Source organism: Mustelus asterias, chromosome 2, assembly GCF_964213995.1.
Source record: "Mustelus asterias chromosome 2, sMusAst1.hap1.1, whole genome shotgun sequence".
NCBI lineage: Eukaryota > Metazoa > Chordata > Chondrichthyes > Carcharhiniformes > Triakidae > Mustelus > Mustelus asterias.
Genome location: NC_135802.1, coordinates 62,368,109 through 62,386,877, shown reverse-complemented (window position 1 = coordinate 62,386,877; position 18,769 = coordinate 62,368,109). Strand labels below are relative to the sequence as shown.

Here is an 18,769-nt window from a genome sequence, read left to right as displayed (position 1 = left end):
GCAGAGTGTTGTTTCTGGAGATAAAACCAACATGTTTCTCTCTAGATTCTACCACACTGCCAAAACAAGAATCAAGGGGGCATGATTCACACCATCATAGTGGGGGCGGGGCCTAAACATACCAGCGAAACCCGGTTGCTCAGAGAAAAGGGCGCCATCTTCAAAGGTGATCAGAACTGCAATAAGCCTGTCCCCATCCCACCACTTAGGCCTCAGGGGCTCCCCTCCCCACCGCTGATTGGATGATCGGAGCCAGTATTCACTCAGACTCCCGCCCCCGCCATCATCACCCCCTCCCATTCACCCCTCACCCCAGCAACGGCCATCACTGGCATCCCCTGCTTGCCGGATCATTCCTGTTCTACAACCACAGCTGCATTACCCCTCCCCCATCCCACACACACATTGAGGCTCCAACTGGGGCCCGCCTTGTGGCACAGGTTGGCACTGTCAGGTTGGTGCCAACCTCAGTTCCCATCTGTGCCAAGGAGCAGTGTCAGGATACTGCCTGGCCATGTCCCTCATCCCCTGGGAGTTATAGTTACCCCCCCACCCCCCCGGGAGACTCTCACAACAGGTTCACATCTGTGTGAACCCTTTGTAAGCTGCTGGCAAGGGTGTTTAATGAAATTAAAATGTATGCAAATAGGCGTGAACCTGATGATGTTGCCAGCGAGGGACAGAGAAGATCTGAACTCGCATTCTCACCAGGGAGAACTGCAACTTCCAAATCTTCAGCCCCGCCGGCAACCTCACAGATGGTGAATGCAGGCTCATAATTTTGCCCATGATCTAGGCTGAGAGTCCATTACAACTCTAAGGGAGTGCTGCACTGTTCAAGGTGTACCTTTGCTGAGACATTAAACCTGTCCGATGGGCATGGTATTGTTCCAAGGTAGAGCAGAGAGTGTTTCCCATGCACCAGCCAATATTTATTCCTCACCCAATATCATTTTAAACATCAGTTTGTCTATCGGATCATTACCACATTGTGGTTTGTGGGATCCTGCTGTTTGCAAATTGTCTGCCGCATTTCCTACATTTCAACAATAGCAGCATTTCATTTGATGTAAAGCAGTTTAAGACATCTAAAGGTTGTGAACGTTGCTTTATAGATGCAAGTCCTTATTTTTTTGAGAAGCAATACATCAGCCAAGTAGATGTTACAAGTCAGACATTCCCCCAGGACTTTACTTGGGTTCACGGCCAAAGGGCAGTTTCCAAAAGCAGGTCTGCATCTGAAACTGGTAAAACTCTGTGCTGCAGAGGAAATCACTTGGCACCGGAGTGACGATGGCCTCTCTATGGTATTAAATGGGTATTTTCCTCAGACTCCTGTCCACTCTGAAAGGACGAAATTGCCACACTGTAAGACCATATTAACCAAAACTATATTGTTCAGGATATAGCTAATATTTACTCTTATAAAAACTAAAGAATTCATTGAGACCAGAACAAAGATTCAGAAATCTTTCTGTTTCTAGGGAACCTTAGAACAGACAAGAACAAAGAAATTCCCACTAGAAAGGAAATTCTGTCATTTATCAATTTGAACTTTCCAACTAAGGAATGAAAAAAGCAGTCCCTCATTTTGTCTATTAACTTCATTTTACTTTTGACGTTTGACTTGCACATCAAATAACTTAGTTTTGTGAAAAACTCCAGACAATCTTGCAGTCAGCTGCAAATTTTTCAAGCATTTAAAGACTTAAAAGATGAGAAAAATTTTATTTTGCAACTTCATTTGTAAATATAGGCCATCAATGGAAATGTCTTAAATCAGCTGACGGGCTCTCCCCTACCTCTGACACCAATCAGGACACTTTACAGTTGTAGATTGCCTTCCTCATGAAACCCAAATGGATTCATTTAAATTATATCTATTCACAATCAATTTTAAGACAGACACAAAAAATTAACAGAGCTATAATATTTTGCAAATCAGGGTAAGACTGTCCTTTGTCAACTATTCGACTTAGCAAAAATATTAGCTAACTATAGTCAATATCTTGGTCTTAGTTTTAATTCTTTGAAATAGTTCTGACATTGAAGCACTATCTTGATATGTAGACTAGATTATGGTCTGCTCTCTTTGTTGTTTCATCTTTGTCGGATGTATTTGACATCCGCCACATGAATGAATGGCTAGTGTCTAACCTATTTTACCACCAAATTTCCCACTACATTTCTCACTAATATATGTATTATGGCATTTGGATTACAAATTACAAATAGATTACAATTCAAAGTAGACTTAACTTGAACTGTTCAGAGGTGGCTTTTTTTTTGCTTGTTGTTATTTGCATATTGGAAATTTAGAGTGTCACTTAGATTGCAGTTGATGGATATGGTGAGTTGCCAATAATTATTGGACCAGTTAAAGGCTGTGTAGTTTTTCCAAGGATGGAAAATTGTTGTCTAATTTACATCAGCCACTCTTTCATACTTATTGACAGTTTTCTTAAACTATGCAAGAAAGATTGCTGGTTACCAGACTTTTGGACAATGTATGAAATGTTTATGGGATGTTAGAAAATAGGTACATCTTGGTGGTCCATTGTTGAATCCTTTATGGTAACATAAGAACATAAGAGCTAGAGGCAGAAGTAGGCCTTCGGGCCCCTCGAGCCTGCTCCACCTTTCAATTAGATCATGGCTGATCTATTCATGGATAATAGCAGAAGATAACAACAGATGATGACTTTTGCTGATGCCCTTGGGGATAGTTTTCCACCCACAAAATCTAATACATGTTTGGATTAAGGAAAGTTTGAACAAATGGGGTGAAGCATTGCAAACAAAGAATGTTTATGTTGTTGAAATGAAGTTGGTTTGGACAAAACTTTGGCGATTGGAATAGCTCATTTGACATTTACAATTCTAAGTGTGCGTTCTCAAAATTCTTAAAACCATTTTTGCTGCAGATCTTTTATAGAGATGATAAGAAATTTAATTGAAGTGATGTTGACATGGTGAGGCAATACCCGCTGTTCATGTTTCTTACAGCCTAGTTAGTTTTTGATTTATTTATACTGAATATTCTGAATCAACTGAGCAATTTTTCTGTTTTAATCAATGGTGTATGATCTTGTATGGATAAAAATTTTAGATGATGGCTGTAAACATTTCAACTAACTTGAATAATTGCTCAGTGTCCTTAAGATTTGAATCTCTCTCCTGGATCATCACCTTGTTGTACATCAAATTCAATGGTGCCTTGGTACAGTATTGCGATTCATTGGGTGGAATTCTCTCAACCCGTGGGTGGTGGGCGTGGAGTATCTGGCGGGAGCCAAAAAGATAAAAACCTGACAGCGTAGAATTATGTTGCAGTTGTGTTAATGGCAGGTTGGTCATATTGCTAGCAGCTGGCGCAAATACTGTTTACAGTTATCTGCACCTCATGAATATTCATTAAAACAGCTGGGTGTCAGTATCCCGTCAGACCTTCCAATCTTGCATCATGCCAGCAGGAAATCACTTTAAGGGGGAGGCAACGGCCTAGTGGTATTATCGCTAGACTATTAATCCAGAAGCGCACCTAATGTTCTGGGGACCCGGGTTCAAATCCCGATTTTAAATGCAATTAATAAATCTGGAATCTAAAGCTAGCCTCCGTAATGGTGATCATGAAACTATCATTGATTGTTGTACAAGCCCCATCTTGTTCAGTAACATCCTTTTAAGGAAGCAAATCTGCCATCCTTACCTGGTCTGGCCTATGTGTGACTCCAGAGCCACAACAATGTGTTTGACTCTCAGCTGCCCTCTGAAATGGCCTAGCAAGCTACTCAGATGTATCTAGGGGAACTAAGGATGGGCAATAAATGCTGGCCCATGAATGAATAAAACTAAATTAAAAAATCTTCAGCATCAAACTCAGTTACTAAAGAATGGTGTTCACAAGACTATCCTCAGTTGGCAAGAGACTTTGGGGTGAGTGCAACAAAGCTTTCTGTCATAGTGCAGTGTTATTCACCACTCTGCCGGGGTAAACTGGTTCCTGCCCTCTATCTCCAAGACAAACTGGTCTTCATGAACAGCACTGTGACCCTCCTGTGTCACTGTCTCAGTACAGTATTGCTCCTGGGGTTGGGGAGTACAAGGGTCTCCTGCCTTCCTGGTGCCACACACCAGTGTCTGCCTGGACAGCACTGTGCTGCAGGACTCATGCAACCACCTTGACAAAGGTCCGAAGTTCAGCTGGGGGTGGAGTGCAAGGTGAGGGTGCGGGGCGGTGGAGTGTTTTGATGAAGGCCAGAGGGATGATGTGGAAGAAGGGCAGTGCAAGTGCAAATCATTGTATTTACCATTTCATTACTTTGTGATTAAAAGAACCCACACAGCGACAGCATAAGTCCAAATCTGCATAATTGTTTGATTCTTGCTTCTGATTTTATATGGAGGGATGGCGAAGACTCACAATGGCAGGCTGTGAGGCAAAGAGGTGGATGAAGAAGAAGAAGAGCAATGGAAGGCAGAGAGAAGACTGAGGGGAGGGAAACTGGATCCTGACAACGCTGCATGAAAAGCTCACAAACAAGGAGGTCAAAAGGAAGCCATATTGTTTACTGGAGAGGAATGGATGAAGACTCCAGAGGTGGTGGGTAGAGGTCTAAGTGGGGAATGGGCACTTTGCAAGTGATGGACTCAGTGGGGAAAGGTGAATGAAACAAGGAACAGACTTATTCTTGAAGCTGCTTTTCCCTCTGAGTTGCTGACATCCTGCGCAGTCTGGTGAAGACAGGTGGGTTGGGGAGAGTGAGAGTACTGGACTGGTGTTTAAATATGGCACCAGGACCTCTGAAACTGCCAGATGAGGGTGGGCGGACTAATCTGTCACCTTGCATTAAGTTGATCTTTCTCTAGCTACGTTCTGCACTCTCTCGTTTCCTTCTCTATGAATGGTATGCTTTGTATAGCGTACAAGAAACAATACTTTTCACTGTATGTTAATACATGTGATAATAATAAATCAAATCAAATCAAAATCAAATCAAAAGGAGAGTTGGAGGGGAACTCACCTGTGCATAATTATTGATTTTTCAAGTGCAGAATCAGGCACGGGATCCCACTATTCTAGTCAGCGGGACAGACACTTAATTTCAAAATAGGAGAATTCCACAGATGTGTGGCAAGATTCCCAGTCAGAGTGGTGTCAATTAAACAAATTGCTGCACTACCTCCCAATAGATGGGTCACCCTGCACATTTTTGTCCTCTTGGCAATATTTCTGGAAGGCTTGGAATGGATGCAACAATAATGACCTTAATCTCTGGTTGATAGTGGTTTGAAATTTATTTGGAAAAACTTATTTAAGAAATAGTGGATAGATGGCATGGCAAGAAGTTCCAAAGCAAAGGATGTGTTTGACTAAAGAAAGTGTTTTTCAGATTGTCAACAGTTACAAGAACGATAGCCATTTGTCTGCCATCAGTAACTAAAGACTGCAATTTTCTTCCTTATTATGCGGTATTTTGTATGATACATAACACTCAAGATTTTCACTATAAAGAATCTGCATGTAATTGTTACCATTGCATTCATCAGCCTGTCATTTTGAAATTTCAAACCTTTTAATGCTTGACTGAATTTAAGGAAATATCCACTGCAGTATCGATGGTTGTAAAGAAATTTTGTATCCCTTTAAAAATAGGGGTATACCTTTACAGCCAATTCCTATGCCCTGAAATAACATGAGCTGGAATCTACATGATAAAGTATTTGTTCTATGACTGGGTATTGTCACCCCACTTGTGAAGTCACACATTGTGTGATTTCAAGAAGAATTTAGATATAGCTCTTGGGGCTAAAAGGATCAAAGAATATGCGGGAATCAGGATATTAAATTTGATGATCAGCCATGATCAAAGTAAATAGCAGAGCAGGCTCGAAGGGCCAAATGGCCTACTCCTGCTTCTAGTTTATATGTTTCTATGTTTTCATCACATTGTTATCCCCATTATTTATATGAATAAAGAGTATTTTAGTGAGACATGGCCAAATATCAATCAACAAGCTAATTTGTTTTTCTCCAACACTATCAGAGTTATAATTACAATGAATGGTAGCTTGTTTTACAACATAAATAACAAAACAGATGACTTGGTTCCTGTTGTGGACAATATATAACTTTTCGAACCAGCAATTTTTTGAACCTGAAGCCTAAAAAGCGAACACTTTCACTCCGTTCTTTGCTTTTACTTCATCTTCCAATTTAAGCTGTTTGCTTCCTTTGTTTATACTTGGCAAGAAACCATGCACTTGAGTTCTGATCCCGTCCCTGCAATTTGAGCCTAAGAATCGACCAACTAAACTGCCATCAAACCTGTCACCACCTGCCTAGAACAAGGCTTCTATAAGCTGACCATTGCTGAGCTCAGTTGATCCAATCCAACTCTTATATCAATGTTTGCTGGGATGTTTTTAATAAATTTTTACTGTCTTCAGTTGACGTGATCACAGGGAGCACCATGGCTCCAGCTTTTTCATTCAGATCTAATTTGCATCTCCCATCACCTGGTTACTCTGTGTATTTAATCCCTGATGAACCAAATTTAATTTAATAGAAGTATATTATTTGATTTGATTTATTATTGTTACATGTGTTGGTATACAATGAAAAGTATTGTTCTTGTACGCTATACAGACAAAACATACTGTTAATTGGGTACAAAGGGAAGAAGGAAAGGAAAGAGTGCAGAATGTTGTGTTACAGTCATAGCTAGAGTGTCGAGAAAGATCAACTTAATATCTGGTAAGTCCATTCAAATATCTGATGGCAGCAGGGAAGAGGCTGTTCTTGAGTCAGTTGGTATGTGATCTCAGACTTTTGTATCTTTTTCTCGACGAGAAGAAGGTGGAAGAGAGTATGTCCAAGGTGCGTGGGGTCCTTGATTATGCTGGCTGCCTTTCCAAGGCATCAGGAAATGTAAACGGAGACGGAGTTATTAACATATAAAACTCACAAAACTCATTGTGACCAATAGCCTGCCAACTCTAGTTTGAAATTTTCTTTGGAGATTTGATCATGTGACAGTTGGTCACATGGCATTTGATCATCTGACGCTACTTGCGATGCTTAAAACACATTGATCTCATTGAAAATATTATGTATTTACCTTAATTAAGTGTCTTAATAATACTATACTCCAGAAAAAAATTACTTTTTCAATAGTAAGATAATTAACAATTTATTAATCACAGAACATAAAATAATAGAAAGATTGAAGAATAAGTAACATTTAAATAAAAACTACTTCTGTGATATTCCTACAGTATCAACCACAGTAAGAAACACCACCGATTCAACACAAAGGAATCATAGATATATATAATTAAGTAACTTCTAACTGAAGTTTTTGTACATTTTTATGACTTTTTGTAACAGACAGCAAGTTATACTCATAAATTAAACTAAACCTAATTCAATTTATCAACTCATCCATTCCTCTGCTGAAGAACAACTACAGGTAGATGAGGTTCAAGCCTTGAGGAGAGGCATCAAAACTGCCTGACTCCTGGAAAAATTATATTCTACAGCAGTAGACATCACAGGCTGGTGTGAACCAACTTACCCAATCCTCTCTCCCTCTTCCTCCAGCAGTTTATTGTGTTAACTAATTGCCCATTCTGATAGACTCTCACCTAAAGTGAATGTTGTGAACCTTCTGGTCCCACCGATGGTGCACCCCTGCCCTGTTTTCTGGTGCCGTGGGGTGGATTCACCCCATCACAATTCATCATAAGCACTCAAAAAAAGACAGTGAAGTGCAAGATTTGCAGGGCTTTATAAAGCATACACTAGCTCAAAGTGTAACAAGCTTGAAGCAAACCAATAACTTCTACATACAGAACTGTTTTGTCGGTGATCATCCCTAATGTTTTAAGTCATCCAGAGTTATGTTTGGCTGTGTTATACAACTGGCTATTGAATATAGCCAATATTTGCAAGCTGACTCCACCGACAAATCAACTTCGAATAATTAGCAGCATTAGTGTTGATGCAGTTAGAATTGCTCTGTTGAAAGAGAGCTCTTTGTTTAGTTTATACTCATTTACAGCATTCCATTAATACATTGCAACATCTTGGACTTGCAGGAGGCATTTGATACTGTACTCCTAAATTCCATTCATATTGGATTGACATGTCTGTGATTTTGTTGCAAAAATAAAGTCATTGTTCTAAGAACTAGCTATTAAGTTAGTTAGCCTTAGAAGTTAATGTGAGCTGAAGACTGAATGTTTGCATATATATCATATGTCACCTCATGGGAGATGATGGTGTAGTGGCAATGTCACTGGGCTAGAATCCAGATGCTCAAGCTAGTGCTCTGGGGACATGGGTTCAAAGCCCACCACAGCCGCTTGTGGTATGATATAAGCTAGCCTTCCGCAAGAATGGTGACCATGAGTGACTATCATCAATTGTTGTAATAGCCCATGTGGCTCATTAGTGTCTTTAGGGAAGGAAATCTGCTGCCCTGAACCTGGGGCAAGTTTCTCTGGCCTCCTTGCAGCCTATACCTTGGCGGCAGGAGGCAGCCCACAGTTGGCTGGCAGCAGGATTGTCTCGCAATGGGATTTCCTATTGAATCCATCCCACGGCACCAGAAAACACGGCAGGGGTGCACCATCGGTGGAACCAGAAGATCCCATTTGCATGAACAGCCAGAAGATCTTGGCCCTGGTCTGATCTACATGTCACTCCAGATTCCACAGCAAAGTCTTCTGCAATGGCCTAGCAAGCCAATCAGTTGAAAGACAATAAATAGTAGCGACAGCCACATCCCATGTAAAAATAAAGAAAGAAATAGAATTTATGCTACAAATACTTGCAAGGTTCTGTATGGTCTACTTCAGAAAAGAAAGCATTGTCTTAAGTTTGAACACTGAGGCCGGAATGTTACCACCATTCACGCCGGCAGGATTTTCCCATCCCGCTGCAGCGGATGGAGATTTGGCTGGCCGCCAGATTCTCTGACCTCATTGCAGCGGGAGCGTGGCGTGAACATCTGGTAAGACTGGGCTCAGGGTGTATGGAAGGTTCATAGAAACATAGAAAAACTACAGCACAAACAGGCCCTTCGGCCCACAAGTTGTGCCGAACACATCCCTACCTTCTAGACCTACCTATAACCCTCCATCCTATTAAGCTCCATGTACTCATCCAGGAGTCTCTTAAAAGACCCTATTGAGTTCGCCTCCACCACCACTGACGGCAGCCGATTCCACTCGCCCACCACCCTCTGTGTGAAAAACTTACCCCTAACATCTCCCCTGTACCTACCCCCCAGCACCTTAAACCTGTGTCCTCTCGTAGCAGACATTTCCACCCTGGGAAAAATGTTCCTTTTCATTTAACTGAATACTTGTTGAGTTGTGCAGTAGAACTATTTTGGAAAATGTTATTAATTTTCAGATCAAAAATATTTTAGCTTTTGAATAAATGATAAGATGTTTATCCTGCATGGCTTTTCTTTTCACTTCCTTCTAGCATTTCACATCAGTCAATGTTTGTCTTGTGTGAATTAAGATATTTTTTGCTGCCAGGCTATTTGATATGGAGGATCGTCATTGTTGAACCCAGTGCTGGTTTTATCTATAGTCCATATATACATTTTATGTAGCTGATCATATTCTGTTAACATGGAGATAGACATATTGATGTTGCCTTCTGTTATTTTCTAATAGAAAGATGTATTATTTAAGGCATTTTAATGTCATTTATTTCAGCTATGCACTCACTGAACTTGGAGCTGCGTTTTTTTGGTCCAGATGTATTCCAAGTTGTCAAACTAACAAAAGAAATAGCTTTAAAATGTTCTCCTTTCTGGCTAACTACCATTCCTTTATCGCTATGTCACGACATTACAAAAATTGTGCAAATTAATTTTTTTGTGCCGTGGTACGATTAATGGTTTATAGTATTAATGGTTTACAGTCGCCAGCACAGGTTTCTTGGCTGGACAAGCCTTACTGACTGACACTTTGTTGAAGTAGAGTGAAGCAAGCAAATTCAATCTCTGGCAAATGTGCTTGAATTTGTTTGAAAGTTCACACTTCCAACAAACATTGTAGATTCAGATTCGACCAACAATAGCTCTTGTGAAGCTTTGGAATTCTCTACCCCTCCCCCCCCCAAACCCCCAAGAGGTTTATTGTTGCACCATCGTTGAACATTTTTAACTGGATGCGTTGGACAGATTTGTGGTCTCTCAGGGAATCGAGGGGATATGGAAAGCGAGCAGGAGTGTGGAGTTGAAGCCCAAGATCAGCCACAACTGTATTGAATGATAGAACAGGCTCGACGGCCCATATGATCTATTCCTGCTCCTATTTCTAATGTTCATATGAACATCTGGTAATGTACAATGTTGAAATGTACAGTTGCCAAAAATATATACACTTGAGAACACTAAATCCAGTGAGATGACTTTATTGAATATTTTTGATCACCCCCCCTCCCTCCCAATTGAAAATTTACTGCAATTAGAACAGCTGAATTCTTCTAAGTATAACATGGTTGAGTCTAGTACTTTATTGTCCCCTCAACTATTTTTCCATTAATTATCTTCCCTCCACTCTTGTCCCTCTTTTTGGAGTGCAGTTCCGTAGATGTAAGGCAGCCTCCTATAGCTACTGTAATGGACAATTATGGTATTGGGAAGGTGTTACTCTCCCTTGCCTTACGGTCAACTGGCCTGAGTCTGGTCCTTACATGATGTCCATGCATGTTCAGGATCAGAAGGAGATGCTGGATGGAGGCAGAAGCGGGACACCTTGTTATATTTTTCTGGCCTTATTATTTTACTCCCTCTCCAACCTGACCTGCGTTGCTGATGTCAGTTTCTGACTGAGATGCGTTAAGATTTAACAGAACAGGAGTAGAACAAGAAAGATTCCTTCTCACTTTGTAAATCTGCTTAACCACATGGAAAGCCTGCAACATCTCTTTAATGATGCAAGTTAGCCTAAACATTTTTCTTGGCTTGATCAGTACAGTGAAAAGAAATTATCACAAAATCATATGAAATGATCGGCACGGTGGCACAGTGGTTAGCACTGCTGTCTCACAGCGCCAGGGACATGGGTTCAATTCTGGCCACGGGTCACTGTTTCTGTGGAATTTGCACGTTCTCCCTGTGTTTCCTCCGGGTGCTCCAGTTTCCTCCCAGTCCAAAGATGTGCTGGTTTTTTGGTGATGCAAAATTACCCATTAGTGACAGTGGGACAAGCAGGGTAAATACATGGGATTACAAGGATAGTGCCTGGGTGGGATTGTTGTTGGTGCAGGCTTGATGGGCCAAATGCCGCCTCCTTGACTGTATGTATGGTATGGTATAGTAACTTGCAACAGGAGTAGACCACTCGGCCCCTCAAACCTGCTTCACCATTTAATGAAATCATTGCTGAACTGATTGGGCTTTAACTCCACTTCCCTGCCATAATCCTTGACTCCTTATTCGATCAACAATCTGTCTAACTCAACCTTGAATATAATTCAATGATCTGGCCTCCTCTGCTCCCTGGACAAGAGAATTCGAAAGATTAACGACTCTGTGAAAGAAGAAATTGCTCCTCATCTCTGTCTGAAATGGGAGACACCTTGTATTAAAGCTGTGCTCCCTAGTTCTAGATTCCCCCATGAGAGGAAACATCCTCCAGAATATACCCTGTCAGGCTCCCTCAAATCTTAAATGTTTCCATTAGATCACCCCTCATTCTTTTAAGCTAGGCACAAACTAAACCAACCCACTTAACCTCACAAGACAAACCCTTCAGCCCAGCAATCAGCCTGGTCAACCTTCTCTGAACTGCTTCCAATGTAAGTGTATACCTGCTTTAGATTAGGAGACCAAATCAGTACACAGTACTCTGGGTGTGGTCTCACCAATGTCCTGTACAGCTGTAGCACAACATCCCTACTTTCATACTAATCCCCCTTGAAATAAAGGCCACCATTCAATTTGTTTTCCTAATTGCTTGCTGTATCAGCATTTTTAGCTTTTGTGATTCATGTACAAGAACACCGAGGTCCCTCTGTACCACAGAATTCTCTCTAAATAATTGCATGTGGAGGTGATGGGGCAGGAAGAGAGTCAGAGTTTCCTGTGCCAGGGTGGAAGATGAGTTAATACCTTCAACTCTTCATGTTGTGGAAATCCTATTTCAGGTAGAAAGAGACATCAAAAGTTATATTCTTAAAATCTATACCTGTGTAAAGGTGCAAAAGTAACAGGGTTGTTGTGGTGGGAGATTTTAACTTCCCCTATATTGACTGGGACTCACATAGTGCTAGGGGTGTGGATGGGCAGAGTTTGTAAGGAGCATCCAGGAGGGCTTCTTGAAACAGTATGGAGATAATCCAACTGGGGAAGGGACCATACTGGATCTAGTACTGGGGAATGAGCCCGGCCAGGTGGTCGATGTTTCAGTCGGGGAGAGTTCGGGAACAGTGACCATAACTCAGTAAGCTTTAAGGTACTGATGGATAAAGATAAGTGTAGTCCTCACGTTAAGGTGCTAAACTGGGGGAAGGCTAATTACAACAATATTAGGCAGGAACTGAAGAATGTAGATTGGGGGCAGATGTTTGAGGGCAAATCAACATCTGGCATGTGGAAGGCTTTCAAGTGTAAGTTGACAGGGATTCAGGACCGGCACATTCCTGTAAGGATGAAGGATAAGTATGGCAAGTTTTGGGAACCTTGGATAACGAGAGATGTTGTGAGCCCAGTCAAAGAGAAAAAGGAAGCATTTCTCAAAGCTAGGAAGCGGGGATCACACGAAGCAAGTGTGGAATACAAGAAAAGTAGAAAGAAACTTAAGCAAGGAGTAAGGAGGGCCAGAAGGAGTCACGAAAAAGCATTGGCCAGGATTAAGGAAAATCCCAAGGCTTTTTATACATATATAAAGAGCAAGAGGGTAGCCAGGGAGAGGGTTGGCCCACTCAAGGACAAGGGAGGGAATCTATGCGTGGAGCCAGAGGAAATGGGCGAAGTATTAAATGAGTACTTTGCGTCAGTATTCACCAAAGAGAAGGACTTGGTGGATGATGAGTCCGGGAAAGGATGTGTAGATAGTTTGAGTCATGTTGAGATCAAAAAGGAGGAGGTATTGGGGTTCTTGAGAAACGTTAAGGTAGACAAGTCCCCAGAGCCTGATAGGATATACCCCAGAATACTGAGAGAAGCAAGGGAGGAAGTTGCTGGGGCCTTGAGAGAAATCTTTGTATCCTCACTGGCTACCGGGGAGGTCTTGATGTGGAGATGCCGACGTTGGACTGGGGTAAACACAGTAAGAGTTTTAACAACACCAGGTTAAAGTCCAACAGGTTTATTTGGTAGCAAATGCCATTAGCTTTCGGAGCGCTGCTCCTTCGTCAGATAGAGTGGATATCTGCTCTCAAACAGGGCACAGAGACACAAAATCAAGTTACAGAATACTGATTAGAATGCGAATCTCTACAACCAACCAGGTCTTAAAGATACAGACAAAGTGAGTGGAGGGAGCATTAAGCACAGGTTAAAGAGATGTGTATTGTCTCCAGACAGGACAGCCAGTGAGATTCTGCAAGTCCAGGAGGCAAGCTGAGGGGGTTACTGATAGTGTGACATAATCCCAACATCCCGGTTTAGGCCGTCCTCATGTGTGTGGAACTTGGCTATCAGTTTCTGCTCAGCGACTCTGCGCTGTCGTGTGTCATGAAGGCCGCCTTGGAGAATGCTTACCTGAAGATCAGAGGCTGAATGCCCGTGACCGCTGAAGTGCTCCCCCACAGGAAGAGAACAGTCTTGCCTGGTGATTGTCGAGCGGTGTTCATTCATCCGTTGTCGTAGCGTCTGCATGGTTTTCCCAATGTACCATGCCTCGGGATTTTTTGCACAGAGAGTAGTGGGTGCCTGGAACTCTTTGCCGGGGGAGGTAGTGGAAGTGGATATGGTAGTGACTTTTAAGGGGCGTCTTGACAAATACATGAATAGAATGGGAATAGAGGGATATGGTCCCCGGAAGGGTAGGGAGTTTTAGTTCAGTCGGGCAGCATGGTCGGTGCAGGTTTGGAGGGCCGAAGGGCCTGTTCCTGTGCTGTAATTTTCTTTATTCTTTGTTCTGTTGCCTTGGTATAGTTTGTAATCCCGTTCATGTGGGATTGTCACTTTCAGTTTGCTAATCAAATGATTTGTTTTGCAAAATTAAACCTTCAAGGAGCAATTCAGATCCAATGCCTGCACAGCAGTGTTTTCCAAAGTGGGGGTCATGATCGCGGGTGGGTTTCGGAATGTTGGAAAATGGGTTGCCAGAAATGATCCCCAAAAATCACCAGACCTTTTTTTCAGTCTTTCTTGGTGAATTCTCGCTGCAGTACATTGTATGACGACATGAGGCAAGAATAAACAGGTCATGCATGCCCTGTACAGGCACTTGGCGCCAATTTTCTTTCCCTTTCTGGTAAAGCAATTGCAGACATGAATTGTTTTGTTAAGTGAAAGAGAGAGCCAGAGACATTAATAAATCTACTGGACAAGATCTCACATCTGAGCCTGCCAGAAAGAGTGCTAGCTACTCCACCAAGTCCATGACAAGACAGAGCAGTGCTAATGTTAGCTATGAACAGAACGCCAGGGCCTCTGGTGAACAGCCTGCAAAGGAAAAACTGAAATCAGGAGCAAAGCAGTATAAAGATTTCTTTTGTGGTGTGGTTTTGTCATTGCACTAACGCAAGTCAGGATGCAGAGCCCATGTGTGTCATGTGGGGAAATGCTGCCAAATGAGAGTTTAAAATCTTTGAAACTACAAAGACATCTGAAGACTAAGCATGGCAATCTGGAGAACAAGTTTTTGGATTTTTTTCAAAGGATGCATCAAAAATTGAAATCATCAGCTCAAGTTCTGAGCAGAAATTTAACACTGAATGACAAAGCATAATTAACCTCTTACATGGTAGTTACCATGTAGCTAAAGAGAAAATGCCCCACACTGTTGCAGAGAACTTAATTCTCCCTGCAGCATTAGACACAGTTCGCACAGTCTTCGATGAGAAGTCAGCTGAAAAACTGAAATGCACCTCGTTTAGTGAAAATATAGCATCTCGTCAAATCTGTGATATCGCTGAGAATTTGCACGGTGGCTCAATGGTTAGCACTGCTGCCTCACAGTACCAGGCACCCGGGTTCGATCCGGCTTGGGTCACTGTCTGTGTGGAGTTTGTGCATTCTCCCCATGTCTGCGTGGGTTTCCTCCGGGTGCTCTGGTTTCCTCCCACATTCTGAAAGACATGCTGGTTAGGTGTATTGACCCGAACAAGTGCCGGAGTGTGGCGACTAGGGGAATTTCACAGTAACTTCATTGCAGTGTTAATGTAAGCCATACTTGTGACTAATAAATAAACTTTAATTTAGAATTAAGGCTTATTTCTTGGTTAAAGCTAATGAGAGATTTCTCAATGCAACTGTGCATTAACCTACAGCTGACTCCAAATGAGGAGGCTGAGCTGCTGGACCTGACTGGTGACAAAACACGTTAAAAACACGTCACAAGTCCATGAGGTCATCATCGTTCTGGATTAGCAGTGTCCAGTGCTGAGTAAAACACGCATGTTGCTAATGTTGCTATTGCTCTTCACAACGACCTACATGTGCGAGATGCAATTTCCCATCCCCACAAAGGTGAAGAGAGCACGAAAGAACCGGCTGAACTCTGAACCTGATATGTGCGTTGCCCTCTCATCCTGTAAACCTGATTGTTGAGATCGTGAGGATCAAGCAGACTCACCTGTCACATTAAGTATTAAGTAAATGCGGCGTGGGTCACAGGGACAGCCATTTTGTAAAAGCGGGTCGCCGGAAAGAAAGTTTGAAAAACGCTGCTGAGTAGCGTGTGATAATTCCCTGTCTGAATCTTCTGAGGTAGCAATGAATGAACCAGTTGGGCGAAACTACTCTCACCAGAAACCTGCACTTTGCCAGGGAGAGCTGACTGAATAACCAGTAGAAGTGGTGACCAAATTGATATTTAGTCTTTTACTTCTCTCACCAGCTGTGTTAAGGCTGGATATCATTCCCCCCATTCTGCTGTGACAGAAGAGATTATCAAAATCAGCACAGAAATCAAATCTAGGCAATTCCTGATGTACTCAATGGATAAATTCGCTGAGCAATTGTTGTCATTCTTTTGAGGATTGCAGTTGTATTTATGCATCAGTTTATTAGAGGTTTTTGGTTTTGTTTGGTATATGTGGATAACTCAAAAATGTGCAATGAGGTGTTGACCAAACTGACCAAAATGTATGTGTAGATATGTTTAGTGGCAGAAAGAGAGGCTCATGCACTTAACAGAAATTTAAAAATATAAGTGCTGACTATTCCACTGGGTCCCAAAGTAAAAAAAGAGTTCCAACCTCGCCTGTTCAACTAAACACTTGTTTGTTCACAACAGTTTCTCAGATAAAATGGCTAAGATTGGAGAAACCCTGAAGTATGTTGTTTGAAGGACTCTTTTGAAAGTTGTCTGTTGCTGCAATTGTACTGGCCAAGTTGCTGTACACACCCAAAATACTTCAACTAAAATAAAATCTGTTTCAAATGAGAAGAGTTGTCTCTTGAAAACAAATTCAAAAATGACCAAAGCCACAATGAAAATATTCAGCCCACTTTTACCAGCAACCTTGAAAAAAAATTGTATCGGGTAACAGTGTGTTGCAACACCGACTGGATAGCACCATACTGAGGGGGAGATGAGGAGGAAGGAAAAGTTGCTGTTGACTTCCCTATATTTAGTGAGATGCTAACATGTGGTAGAATGTCTGAGAGCTGGGTAGCCACTTTTACCACTTGAGGTTCATGGCATGAAACCATGAAAGTGAACAGAAACAGCCAAGAGAGTGGCTCTCAAAAATTAACATTAAGTAAGCAGGTCACATTTTCTCAAAAATACTGTCTGCATTTATTGATGCTGTAATTTGTAACTTTATAATTTCCCGCCCAGTGTTATTTTGTGTGAGCAATATCCATTGCTGAAAGCAATGCATTTAGTGAGCGAGACATTGCTTAGGCACAGGATCAGTCATTTTTATAAATAAATATACCTCCAAGTGTATGCACAGGTGATTAGTCCATGATTTAATTATTCACTGTATACTTTATATTGTTTTCAAAGATGTGTGATAGTTTTTTGTTCATCATTGATTATCAGGTTGAAAGACAGCAGTCCTGGTGCTAGAACACTTGTCTCATTGTGGCCATAAGTCATTATCTAATTTCCATTGTGCTGACCAATAGGCATTTTCTCCAACAGTCTTTCCTTGGCCCTCTGTTCTGAGTATTACCTCCCTGGGTATGATCTGTCCCTCTAGCAGAACCTGGTCTGTCCTCCTGCAGCCAGGTGAGATGGTGAGAATAGCCCAGATTTTCCAGAAAATTTGTCAGACCAACCAAAGGTTCAGTGACTACAGGCATTACTGGAAAATCCCAGCCTGGGAGTCTTCAATATTGATTCCAATCCCTATAAAGCCTTATGGCTTCTGCTTAAACACAGACAAGGAACCCTCTTTCTCATTCCGCCAACTGCCCTCTTCCGGCTAAGTCGATATTCCTCCACTTGGAAAATAAACTGAGGTTAGCAAGGACACAAATTGTATTCTGGGTTGGGTACTTAAAAGCCGGTCAACAACTGGCACCATCACTGATCAAACCAGAACGTCCGGAAAGACATTGCTGCCATATCGAACTTATAGCAGGTGGAGGGAACCAACACTAGGCAATTTACCAGTTTAGTTGCTGCAGAAATGACCACCACACAGTGCTTGTGGAGACAAGTTCTGTCTTCAAACTGAGGACATTCTTCATTGCATTGTGTGGCACCACCATCAGGCTAAATGGAATAAATTAAGAGCACTGTGAGAAATTAACAGCATAAGAATTGTACTCAATAACAATCTGCAATCTCATGCCCAGCACTCCATTTACTCCACCTGTCACCCGACATGACCCTAGTTCAATGAGGAGTGTAGAAGTGCATACTGAAAACAGCATCAGGTCTACCTGATAATGCAATGTAAGCCTGGCGAAGTTAGAATCATAGAAATCATAGAAACCCTACAGTGCAGAAGGAGGCCATTCGGCCCATCGGGTCTGCACCGACCACAATCCCACCCAGGCCCTACCCCCATATCCCTACATATTTACCCGCTAATCCCTCTAACCTACACATCTCAGGACACTAAGGGGCAATTTTAGCATGGTCAATCAACCTAACTCGCACATCTTTGGACTGTGGGAGGAAACCGGAGCACCCGGAGGAAACCCACGCAGACACGAGGAGAATGTGCAAACTCCACACAGACAGTGACCCAAGCCGGGAATCGAACCCAGGTCCCTGGGGCTGTGAAGCCGCAGTGCTAACCACTGTGCTACCGTACCGTCCGTTGCAACACCGGACTCCGTGCACATTAAACAGAACAATCAAAATGTTATAGGCATTGAAAAGTCAGCAGGACAAAACTTTGCGGTCCTGGCACTCGGCTATGGAGTTCAACCTTGATCCAAATATGGACATGAACTGAATGCCTGAGGTGAAGTGAGAAAGACTTCCCTTAACCTCAAGGCAGAATTCAACTGAGGGTGGCACCTAGGAGGCTGAAGAAACATGAAATCTTTGCGGATCAGGGAAAACATTCCAGTGGCTGGAGTCACACCTAACATCAAGGTATGTATGGTTGTTTTGAAACCAACCAACTTAACCCCCGTGACATTACATTCAATTATCTTCA

The 18,769-nt window shown here is 42.2% G+C and overlaps 1 protein-coding gene and 1 long non-coding RNA gene across 6 annotated transcripts in view; one reads left to right on the top strand and one right to left on the bottom strand.

Annotated features, from left to right (window-relative positions):
- The window catches only part of LOC144508430 (uncharacterized), a 113,376-nt gene extending 105,505 nt beyond the window's left edge, over positions 1 to 7,871 (bottom strand). For 2 of the 4 annotated variants that reach the window (XR_013500285.1, XR_013500283.1), the window contains exon 1: positions 7,578 to 7,871. This is a non-coding gene — a long non-coding RNA (uncharacterized LOC144508430). The remainder of the gene's footprint in view (positions 1 to 7,577) is intronic. The other 2 variants (XR_013500284.1, XR_013500282.1) reach the window with 1 other exon arrangement.
- The window catches only part of egfra (epidermal growth factor receptor a (erythroblastic leukemia viral (v-erb-b) oncogene homolog, avian)), a 293,967-nt gene that overhangs the window by 77,588 nt on the left and 197,610 nt on the right, over positions 1 to 18,769 (top strand). The window lies entirely within an intron of this gene.